The 8,644-nt window shown below is 36.0% G+C and overlaps 1 non-coding gene across 1 annotated transcript; it reads left to right on the top strand.

Moving 5' to 3' along the window:
- The first annotated feature begins 7,560 nt into the window (after positions 1-7,560).
- TRNAS-GGA (transfer RNA serine (anticodon GGA)) lies at positions 7,561-7,648 on the top strand. The gene has a single exon. It is a non-coding gene; the product is annotated as a tRNA-Ser (tRNA).
- The last annotated feature ends 996 nt before the right edge of the window (positions 7,649-8,644 follow it).

Raw genomic sequence — 8,644 nt, forward strand, 5'->3', positions numbered from 1 at the left:
GATAGAAGTCGGATCCTAGATGTATAAGTGGCTTCTCTTCCCTATAGAAGGAAATGAGATTCTTGCCAGATATATATAATAAAGAATTCAATTAACCGAATTTGCCCGATGTAGAGGCAATTAAGAAGGCTGCATAAGTAAATATATAACCTACGGAAAAGTGGGCTAGTCCAACCAATCTTGCTTGCACAATGGAAAGAGCCACTGGTTTATCTCTCCATCGAATCAAATTAGCCAAAGGTGTACGTTCATGAGCCCATGCCAAAGTTTCAATCAATTCCTGCCAATATCCGCGCCAAGAAATTAAGAACATAAATCCAGTAGCCCAAACAAGATGTCCAAACAAGAACATCCATGCCCAGACTGATAAACTATTCATACCAAAAGGGTTATATCCATTGATAAGTTGTGAAGAGTTCAACCATAGATAATCTCTTAACCATCCCATCAAATAGGTAGAAGATTCATTAAACTGTGAAATATTACCCTGCCATAGTGTAATGTGTTTCCAATGCCAATAAAAAGTAACCCATCCAATGGTATTTAACATCCAGAAAACTGCCAAATAAAATGCGTCCCAAGCGGAAATATCACAAGTTCCGCCTCGTCCCGGGCCATCACAAGGAAAACTATAACCAAAATCTTTTTTATCAGGCATTAACTTAGAACCACGCGCATCCAAAGCACCTTTTACTAAAATCAAAGTAGTTGTATGTAAACCAAGAGCAATAGCATGATGAACCAAGAAGTCTCCAGGCCCTATTGTTAAGAATAGAGAATTACTATTCTCATTTACAGCGTTTAACCAACCAGGCAACCATATGCTTCGTCCCGCATTGAACGCCGGACTGTTCGTTGAAGATAAAAGTATATCGAACCCATAGGAAGTTTTACCATGAGCAGATTGTATCCATTGGGCAAATATAGGTTCAATCAAAATTTGTTTCTCCGGAGTACCAAAAGCAAGCATGACATCGTTATGGACATAAAGTCCCAGAGTATGGAACCCCAGAAAGAGGCTAGCCCAACTTAAGTGGGATATGATAGCTTCTTTATGGTCTAACATTCTTGCCAAGACATTATCTTGATTCTGCTCTGGATTATAATCTCTAATAAAAAAGATAGCTCCATGAGCAAAAGCCCCTGTCATAATGAAGCCTGCTATATATTGATGATGAGTATATAAGGCAGCTTGAGTAGTAAAGTCTTGCGCTATAAACGCATAAGCAGGTAAAGAGTACATGTGTTGTGCTACCAAGGAAGTAATAACCCCTAAAGAGGCTAGAGCAAGACCTAATTGAAAATGAATTGAATTATTGATTGTATCATAAAGACCCTTATGCCCACGCCCCAATCTACCCCCCGGAGGAGTATGTGCTTCTAAAAGATCTTTAATACTGTGACCAATCCCGAAATTAGTTCTATACATATGGCCAGCAACTAGAAAAATAAACGCAATAGCCAAATGATGGTGTGCAATATCAGTTAACCATAAACTTTGAGTTTGCGGATGAAATCCTCCGAGAAGTGTTAGAATAGCAGTTCCTGCTCCTTGAGGGGTACCAAATATATGATTATTGGAATCTGGGTTTTGAGCATAAAGATTCCACTGACCTGTAAAAAATGGACCTAATCCCTCGGGGTGCGGCAAGATATCTAATAAATTGTTCCATCGAACGGATTCCCCCCTGGACCCCGGAATAGCAACATGAACTAAATGCCCTGTCCAAGCCAAGGAACTTACTCCGAATAGTCCTGACAAATGATGATTGAGGCGGGATTCGGCATTTTTAAACCACGAAACACTCGGTTTCCATTTTGGTTGTAGGTGTAACCAACCTGCTATTAAAGATATAATAGAAAGTATTAATAGAAAAATAGCTCCAGTATAAAGATCCCCATTAGTACGTAAACCGATTGTATACCACCACTGATAAACACCAGAATAGGCTATATTAACAGGACCTAGAGCACCCCCTCGAGTAAAAGCTTCTACAGCTGGTTGACCAAAATGAGGATCCCAAATTGCATGAGCAATAGGTCTTACATGTAAAGGATCCTGTACCCATGTCTCAAAATTACCTTGCCAAGCTACATGAAAGAGATTCCCGGAAGTCCACAGAAAAATGATTGCTAATTGCCCGAAATGAGAAGCAAAAATATTCTGATAAAGACGTTCCTCAGTAATATCATCATGACTTTCGAAGTCATGTGCGGTAGCAATACCAAACCAAATACGACGAGTAGTGGGGTCTTGAGCTAAGCCTTGACTAAAGCTTGGAAATCTTAATGCCATAATGATTTTCAAATCCTCCTAGCTATTATCCTACTGCAATAATTCTTGCTAAGAAGAATGCCCATGTTGTGGCAATTCCACCTAGAAGGTAATGTGTTACTCCTACAGCACGTCCTTGTACAATGCTCAAGGCTCTGGGCTGAGTAGCAGGAGCAACTTTTAATTTATTATGAGCCCAAACAATGGATTCAATAAGTTCTTGCCAATAACCACGCCCGCTGAATAGAAACATTAAACTAAAAGCCCATACAAAATGTGCACCCAAGAAAAAAAGACCATATGCAGATAATGAAGAACCATAAGACTGAATTACCTGGGATGCCTGCGCCCATAAGAAATCACGAAGCCACCCATTAATGGTAATGGAACTCTGCGCAAAATTTCCTCCTGTGATATGAGTTACTATCCCTTGATCACTTATACTACCCCAAACATCTGACTGCATTTTCCAACTGAAATGGAATATAACTACGGAAATTGAATTGTACATCCAAAATAGTCCTAAGAAGACATGATCCCAAGCGGATACTTGGCATGTCCCCCCTCTTCCAGGTCCATCACAAGGGAAACGAAAACCTAGATTTGCTTTATCCGGTATCAATCGTGAACTACGAGCAAATAGAACACCCTTTAAGAGTATCAATACTGTTACATGAATTGTAAATGCATGAATATGATGGACCAAAAAATCCGCAGTTCCTAAAGGAATAGGTAACAAAGCAACTTTACCGCCCACTGCTACTAAATTTTCACCTCCCCAAGTCAAACTGGTACTTGTTGCTGCACCTGGGGCTGTTGTGCCAGGTGCTAAAGCGTGGGTATTTTGTATCCATTGAGCAAAGATCGGCTGTAATTGTATAGCAGTATCTGAAAACATATCTTGAGGGCGCCCTAATGCGCTCATGGTATCATTATGAATATACAAACCAAAACTGTGAAAACCTAAAAAGATACATACCCAGTTAAGATGTGATATGATTGAATCACGATGTCTAAGGACACGATCTAATAGATCGTTGTATCGAATAGTCGGATCATAATCTCTTACCATAAAAATCGCTGCATGCGCAGCAGCACCGACTATGAGAAATCCACCAATCCACATGTGATGTGTAAACAATGACAGTTGTGTACCATAGTCAGTAGCTAGGTATGGATAAGGAGGCATAGAATACATATGGTGAGCTACAACAATGGTCAAAGAGCCTAACATAGCTAGATTAATAGATAATTGAGCATGCCATGACGTTGTTAGAATCTCATATATACCTTTATGACCCTGGCCTGTAAATGGACCTTTATGTGCCTCTAAAATGTCTTTTATATTGTGACCAATACCCCAGTTGGTCCTATACATGTGACCCGCTATCAAGAAAAGAATTGCAATAGCTAAATGATGGTGTATAATATCGGTCAGCCATAAACCTCCAGTTACTGGATCTAATCCTCCACGAAAAGTAAGAAATTCTCCGTATTTTGACCAATTCAAGGTAAAAAATGGGGTTGCTCCCTCGGAAAAACTCGGATAAAGTTGAGCCAAAAGATCCCGATTTAGGATAAATTCATGAGGAAGTGGTATCTCTTTGGGATCTACTGCAGCATTTAGAAATTGGTTAATCGGTAAAGATACATGTATTTGATGTCCTGCCCAAGAAAGAGACCCCAACCCTAGGAGCCCTGTCAAATGGTGATTCAACATAGATTCTACATCTTGGAACCAAGCCAATTTTGGAGCAGCTTTGTGATAATGAAACCAACCAGCAAAAAGCATTAAGGCTGCAAAGACCAATGCACCAATTGCAGTACAATAGAGTTGTAATTCATTAGTTATTCCAGATGCTCTCCAAATCTGAAAAAAACCAGAGGTTATTTGTATTCCTCGGAACCCCCCCCCTACATCACCATTCAATATTTCTTGACCCACTATTGGCCAAACCACCTGAGCACTAGGCCTAATGTGAGTAGGATCACTTAACCATGCCTCATAATTGGAAAAACGAGCACCATGAAAATACATGCCACTCAGCCAAAGAAAGATGATAGAGAGTTGGCCAAAATGCGCACTAAAAACTTTTCGGGAAATCTCCTCTAAATCATTAGTATGGCTATCAAAATCATGAGCGTCAGCATGTAGGTTCCAGATCCAAGTAGTAGTATCTGGTCCCTTAGCTATTGTTCTTGAGAAATGACCAGGTTTTGCCCATTCCTCAAAAGAAGTTTTTATAGGATCCCTATCTACCAAAATTTTAACTTCTGGTTCCGGTGAACGAATAATCATTGAGTCCTCCTCTTTCCAGACAACACATACAAAGAGACCTGCCAACATAAAACAGAATTAGTGAACTTATTAGAGATGTTTCTATTGAGTTTTGTTCTCTCCTATCTCTCATGTATTGGATATCTTAGTAAATTTCATTTCTTTAGTTTTTCACTAGAACAATTATGATCTCGAAGTCAATTCGGGGCAAGTGTTCGAATCTATTATGACATAAGAGTGAGGCGCTCAACGGACCTATTTTAATCTTCTAAGACCTTTTTGGGAACTCTGAATGGAAGTTCAATAATTTTTCGTGCAGCCTAATCAAATGTATTCAGATTTTATTCTAATTCTATTCCTTAGATTTTATTTTTTTTTTTAGATAAAGTATAAGTATGTACTCTATTTCAAATTGAGCAGGCATTAGCATTCATTATTAGGCAATATACCTATATTTTATTTCTTTTTTTGAAGGTCTCTTTTCTTAATTTGATTGAATATTAGTTTAAATAACAGAAAAAAGGAGAAAATTATCTACTGTATCCACATCTCGTTTATTTCTATGAAATACTAGACAAAATCGAACAAAATTAGAAGGGATATATTTAAATTATGTGATTGGTCGTTCCTATAGAAATGATTTTTGAATTTGATAGGGACAAGAAACAAGAATTTATAACAATATATATTTATCTATCTTATCTTTATATAGATAGATAAATATATAAGAAAAAAAAGAAACAGAGTGTTCTTATTCAAAACGCCCTGTGATCTTCAACCAATTCTGTGCTGCAATATAATTACCGGGGGTGAGAGCTATAGCTTGTTTCCAATATTCAGCGGCTTGATTAAACCAAGACTCCGCAACTTCTGAGTCTCCCTGCCGAATGGCCTGTTCTCCTCGGTCGAAATAGGTGAGTCAATTCCTTTCCTTAGAACCGTACTTGAGAATTTCCTGACTCATACGGCTCAGTAGTCAATTCTTTTTTTGTTCTATTATCTTGAAGTTAACTAAAAGAAAAAAAGAAATTATTAATATGAGTTTCAAACTTTCATTTTTACTAATAAATAAAGAATTTCAAAGAATTTCATCTTTTTTTTTAGTTTTATCTTTTCTCCTACCTTCAGAAAAGGGAATCAAGCATTGGCATTAACGCCCTAATTCTAATTTTCTGAAAGGTAACTATCTCGATTTTATATATCATATACAAAAATATATGATAGATTCATTTCTATAGAATCTTGGTAAAAGTTTTTTCTTTCTTATCTTATAAGTTCTTATAAGTAAAGAGAAAATACTTTCTATCTTTGGGATTTGATACTACACCGCTGCTCAAAATACCAGGGGATCCTTTTTATTACATAAGTGGATTCCTGACTTCTTTATTTATCATGAGATAAGGAAGCAGTTTTTATTATATCGATTGAAAACCGTGTTAATTGATCCTTACGATGCTTCCTTTATCAATTAGATCTTTTATCCATAGAAAAAGAGGGTATCTAGACATATCGATTTCTTCATATTTTTACTTCTATGAAGTTTCTTTGCTACAGCTGATAAAAATCGTTGTTTTGAACGATATATATATGTAGAAAGCCTTTCTTATTTATAATTATTTATATTTCTATATTTCTTATATTAAAATTTGTGGATTTGCTTGTTCTTTTCTTTTTTCTTTCTATAGTGGAGATAGTCGCACGTAATGACAGATCACGGCCATATTATTAAAAGCTTGGGGTAAAAATGGGTTTCGTTCGAGCGCCCGAAAATAATATTCCAAAGCTTTAGTATGTTCTCCGTTACTTGTGTGAATAAGGCCTATGTTATAAAGTATATAACTTCGATCATAGGGATCAATTTCCAGTCGCATAGCCTCATAATAATTCTGTAAAGCTTCTGCATAATTTCCTTCAGATTGAGCTGACATCCGTTACGGTCGTCATTCGGTTCAAAGAATCTCCGCTCCAGAACTGTACGTGAGATTTTCATCTCATACGGCTCCCCCCTTATGTGTGTAATGAGAAAAATCCATCAAATCAAAAAATATTCCAGTATTCTCATTCTCAACTGAACAGAGCTAGTGTTTTTACAATAAATCTCTAGCCAACCTTCCTGTCAAAAATTATTTCTTAACATTAAGTATGTAGGTACTTGATAAAAAAAAATAAGAACTTCAACAATTTCTTTGTCCTCTACGCTGCTTAATTTCCTGGAATTAGTCACCTCAATAATCTTCGATGGTTCTATGGGTATCCAAAATATGAACGAGATGGATATTTATTGTCCCAACCATTCCTGTTAGTCCCAATCTCGATAAGCCATGGATATAGATAGATACAAAGTTTTCGTGTCCTTGATTCCCAAGCGTAGTGCTTCTTTCCCAATGTTGCCTATCAGTACTAGTAATTTGGGGTTGACCTAACCCCATAAGTATAGGTATAACCTTTCGCTTAATACTAGAAACCTAAAATTCAAGCATATAAGGCTTCATTAATCGAGGATACACGACAGAAGGAATTAATCCTTTTATTTACAAATTTCACCTTCAACACGCGTGGGGTTTTTCCATTCCATTTTTTTTTGACCGAAATCGGTCAAAAAAAATGGAATCAAATCACACCATCTCTGTAATAAGTGAATGCCCTTTTTTCTCCTGAAGTTGTCGGAATTATTCGTAATAAGATATTGGCTACAATTGAAAAGGTCTTATCTATAAAATTTTCATTTATCCGAGATCTAGGCATAGGTAGAAATCCATTCTATAATTTAATTAATCATGGTGTGAGAAATCAATCCCACAAATAAAGGAATTGTATAATTATAATACAGTGCGAAATAACGTAAAAATGAACTCATCAATCAAATTTGTTTATCCTAAGACCTTGTAGGAGGTTTTTTTTTAATTTTACTTTGTATTTTTATAGTTTGAATAGGTTTTATGCATTTATGAAAAATAGGATTGATTCACTATTCAACATTCAACCGGTTTCTGGGCATCATTATATAGGAGAGATGGCCGAGTGGTTCAAGGCGTAGCATTGGAACTGCTATGTAGGCTTTTTGTTTACCGGGGGTTCGAATCCCTCTCTTTCCGAATCTTTACCAAATTCATCAATATTACTCATCCCAATGCATACCATTATTTCATATTTCAAATTTGTTTGTTGATATGGACAACTTTATATTCCTCATTTTTCGGTAATACAAAAAATAGTGGATAACGGGTGGGCAAGGAATAAAAATTTTCGCATATCCATGTCTATGATATATGAATAGCAGAAAATCCTTGTAAAAAAAACTCTTGTTATTTTAGTTAAGTTTAAGTTTGACGAGAATAATATTCTACAACCAGTAATTCATTTATTTTCAAACCAACCCATTTATTATCTATTATTTGATTAATTAAACCTTTATATTGGAAAGGGTGAACAGTCAAATGATTTGGCAATTTCTCATGGGGGGCTGAATCAAAATAATTTTGAATAAGAGTTTTAGATTTTTGTTCATCCTTTGCTGTAATAATATCTTGAGGTTTACAACGATAACTTGGTATATCCACTATACGACCATTAACTAAAACATGTCTATGGTTTATAAATTGGCGGGCTTGAGGAATAGTCGCAGCCATACCCAATCGAAAAAGTATGTTATCCAAGCGCATTTCAAGTAGTTGTAATAAAACCTGACCAGTTGATCCTTTAGCTTTTCCGGAGATACGAACGTATTTAAGCAATTGTCGTTCTGTAAGACCATAATGAAAACGCAATTTTTGTTTTTCTTCTAAACGAATACGATATTGAGATTTTTTACTGAAGCGCAATTGATTTCGAAATTCGTTTTTGACTGTTGGCCTTTTACTAGTAAGTCCTGGTAAATATCCTAGACGACGTATTTTTTTGAAACGAGGTCCTCTGTAACGTGACATAAAAACTCCTTTTTTAAAATGAAAAATCTTATAAATCGAAATGAAAACTAAACGAAATGAAAAATATTATAGAATTCTAAATGAAGCGAAATCTACTAAAGTTTTATAGTACAAAGAAGAATTAGATGAATTTTATCAATATCCGAATTTATTGTATATAAAAGA

Source organism: Vigna unguiculata, unplaced genomic scaffold (genome assembly GCF_037176805.1).
Source record: "Vigna unguiculata cultivar grain cowpea cultivar isolate G323 ecotype 2 unplaced genomic scaffold, ASM3717680v1 ptg000117l, whole genome shotgun sequence".
NCBI lineage: Eukaryota > Viridiplantae > Streptophyta > Magnoliopsida > Fabales > Fabaceae > Vigna > Vigna unguiculata.